This window comes from Heterodontus francisci, unplaced genomic scaffold (assembly GCF_036365525.1).
Source record: "Heterodontus francisci isolate sHetFra1 unplaced genomic scaffold, sHetFra1.hap1 HAP1_SCAFFOLD_1338, whole genome shotgun sequence".
Classification (NCBI taxonomy): Eukaryota; Metazoa; Chordata; class Chondrichthyes; order Heterodontiformes; family Heterodontidae; genus Heterodontus; species Heterodontus francisci.
In genome coordinates this window covers 94,743-98,011 of record NW_027142109.1, presented here as the reverse complement: position 1 = coordinate 98,011, position 3,269 = coordinate 94,743, and positions in this window count along the sequence as shown.

Genomic DNA, 3,269 nt, shown 5'->3' with positions numbered 1-3,269 from the left:
CGGGGAGAGGGGGCGAGGTGAAGGGGGTGAGATAGGGGGAGATAGAGAGAGGGGCAGTGAGAGGGCAAGGGAGAGTGGGTGAGATGGGGAGGTGAGGGGGACAGGGAGGGCGGAGTGAGAGGGGAGGGAGAGTTGGAGTGACAGAGGCGAATGGGAGGAGGGAGCGAAAGGGGGCAGTGAGAGGGGGATTGAGAGGGTGAGTGAAAGAAGGGAGAGAGAGGGGGAGAGACAGAGGGGGGAAGTGAGAGAGGGGGAGAGAGAGGGAGAAAGAGAGGGGGAGAAATAGAGGGGGGAGAAATAGAGGGGCAGAGAGCGGGGGAGGGTGGGAAGAGTGGGAGAGAGAGAGAGAGAGAAGAGTGAGGGGGAGAGACAGATGTGGAAGTGAGAGAGAGGGAGAGAGAGGGGGTGGCAAGGGGGGGGAAGTGAGAGGGGGGGGAAGTGAGGGGGGAGAGAGAGAGGGAGAAAGAGAGGGGGAGAAAGAGAGGGGGAGAAAGAGAGGGGGAGAAAGAGAGGGGGAGAAAGAGAGGGGGAGAAAGAGAGGGGGAGAAAGAGAGGGGCAGAGAGCGGGGGAGAGAGAAGAGTGAAGGGAGTAAGAGAGGGAAGGTAAGAGTTAGAGGGGAAGGTGAGAGGGCAGAGAGAGAGACAGAGAGGGGAAATGAGGAATGGAGCAGACAAATGAGGGAGAGAGAGAGGGAGGGAGCAGGTACAGAGGTAGCAGAGAGAAGGTGTGTTAGCCAGGGGTGATGCAGGAGGTCCAGAGGTGGGATCTTCCTGTGCATGCCTTAACCCTGGCTGGCGTAGGTCAGAGTCCTGTTCATATCCCTTAGCCCTCGGTTGGAGGCACCAGAAGGGGGAGGGAAGGGGAGGGGAGAGGAGAAGGGGGAGGGAAGGGAAGGGGAGTGGAGGAGGGAAGTAGGGGAGGGGAGGGGAGAGGAGAAGGGGGAGGGAAGGGAAGGGGAGTGGAGGAGGGAAGTAGGGGAGGGGAGGGGAGAGGAGAGGAGGGAAGCAGGGGAGGGGAGGAAAGGGAAGAGGAGGGAAACAGGGGAGGGGAGGGAAGGGAGGGGAGAGAAGGGGAAGGGAAGGGAAGGGAGGGGAAGGGAGAGGAGGGGAGGGAAGCAGGGGAGGGGAGGAAAGGGGAGGGGAGAGGGGAGGAAGGAAGCAAGGGAGGGGAGAGGAGAGGAAGGGGAGGGGAGAGGAGGAGAGGATTGGAAGGGAGGGGAGAGGAGAGGATTGGAAGGGAGGGGAGAGGAGAGGAAGGGAGGGGAGGGGGGAGAAGCAGGGGAGGGGAGAGGAGAGGAGGGAAGCAGGGGAGGGGAGAGGAGAGGAGAGGAGAGGAAAAGAGGGAAGGGGAGGGGAGAGGAAAGGAGGGGAAGGGAGGGGGAGAGGAGGGGAAGGGAGGGGAGAGGAGGGGAAGGGAGGGGAGAGGAGGGGAGAAGAGGGGAGGGGAAGGGGAGAGGGGGGAAGGGAGGAGAGGGGAGAGGAGGGAAGCAGAGGAAGGAAGGGGAGGGAAGGGGAGGGGAGAGGAGAGGAAAAGAGGGAAGGGGAGGGGAGAGGAGAGGAAAGGCGGGAAGCAGGGGAGGGAAGAGGAGAGGAGGGGAAGGGAGGAGAGAGGAGGGGAGAGGGGAGAGGAGAGGAGGGGAGATGAGGGGAAGGGAGGGGAGAGGAGGGGAGGAGTGGAGCGGAGAGGAGGGGAGGAGTGGAGCGGAGAGGAGGGGAGAGGAGGGGAGAGGAGGGAAGCAGGGTAGGGAACGGGAGGGAAGAGGAGAGGAGGGGAGGGAAGAGGAGAGGAGAGGAGTGAAGCAGGGGAGGGGAGGGGAAGGGAGCGGAGGGGAGAGAAGAGGAGGGCAGGGAAGGGGAGAGAAGGGGAAGGGAGGGGAAGGGAGGGGAGGGGAGGGGAGAGGAGGGGAGAGGAGGGGAGAACGGGAGGGAAGAGGAGAGGAGGGGAGGGAAGAGGAGGGGAAGGGAAGGGAGGGGAAGGGAAGGGAGGGGAAGGGAAGGGAGGGGAAGGGAAGGGAGGGGAAGGGAGGGGAAGGGAAGGGAGCGGAAGGGAGGGGAAGGGAGGGGAAGGGAGAGGAAGGGGTAAAGGGGAGAGGAGGGGAGAGGGGAGAGGAGGGGAGAGGAGGGGAGAGGAGGGGAGAGGAGGGAAGGGGGTGGAGGGAAGGCGAGGGGGGGAGAGGAGAGGAGAGGAGGGAAGCAGGGAAGGGGAGGGGAGAAAAGGGGAAGGGAGGGGAGAGGAGGGGAAGGGAGAGGAAAAGTGGAAGGGAGGGGAGGGAAGCAGGGGAGGGGTAGGGGAGGGAAGGCGAGGGAGGGAGAGGAGAGGAGAGGAGGGAAGGACAGGAAGGAAGCAGGGGAGGGGAGAGAAGGGGAAGGGAGGGGAGAGGAAAAGAGGGAAGGGGAGGGAAGAGGAGAGGAAAAGAGGGAAGGGGAGGGAAGAGGAGAGGAAAAGAGGAAGGGGAGGGGAGAGGAAAGGAGGGAAGCAGGGGAGGGAAGAGGATGAGAGGAGGGAAGCAGGGGAGGGGAGGGAAGAGGAGGGAAGCGGGGGAGGGAAGGAGAGAGAAGCGGGGGAGGGAAGCGGGGGAGGGAAATGGAGGGGAGTGGAGAGGAAAAGAGGGAAGGGGAGGGGAGGGGAGAGGGGAGGGAAGAGGAGGGAAGCGGGGGAGGGAAGGAGAGGGGAGGGGTGAGGAGGGAAGCAGGTGGGGGGGAAAGAGGAGGGAAGAGGAAAGGCGAGGGAAGAGGAGGGGTGAGGAAGGTCTGAACTCTCACTCTTGCCGAATCCCTCCCACTGGGGCCTCAGTAACTTCCTGAATTCCAGTTCTATCAGGCAGCAAGTGTCTGTCAGCTGGGACCGGGACTGGGAGGGAGTTCAAACACTGCATTAATATAATCCTGGTGTGGGAGAACGAGAGAGAGGGAGGGAGTGTGAGAGAGAGAGAGAGAGAGGGAGGAGACAGACAAAGAGAAGGGGAGAGAGGGAGGGAGGGATGGAGAGACTGACAAAGAGACTGGAGAGAGACAGACAGACAGACAGAGAGAGGGAGGGAGGGAGTGTGAGAGAGAGAGAGAGAGGGAGGGAGGAGAAAGAGAGAGAAAGAGACAGAGAGAGAGAGAGAGGAATGCTTGCTGCAGCTGCGTGTGTGAGATGAGAGAGAGAGAGAGAGAGAGAGAGAAATTCACAAAGGAAGACAGTGTGTCAGTGAGTCAGTGTAAGGGAGAGATAAGGCAGTTCGGGAAGAGGCTGTCCGATGGAGAGGGGGGGGCTGTGGTGGTGA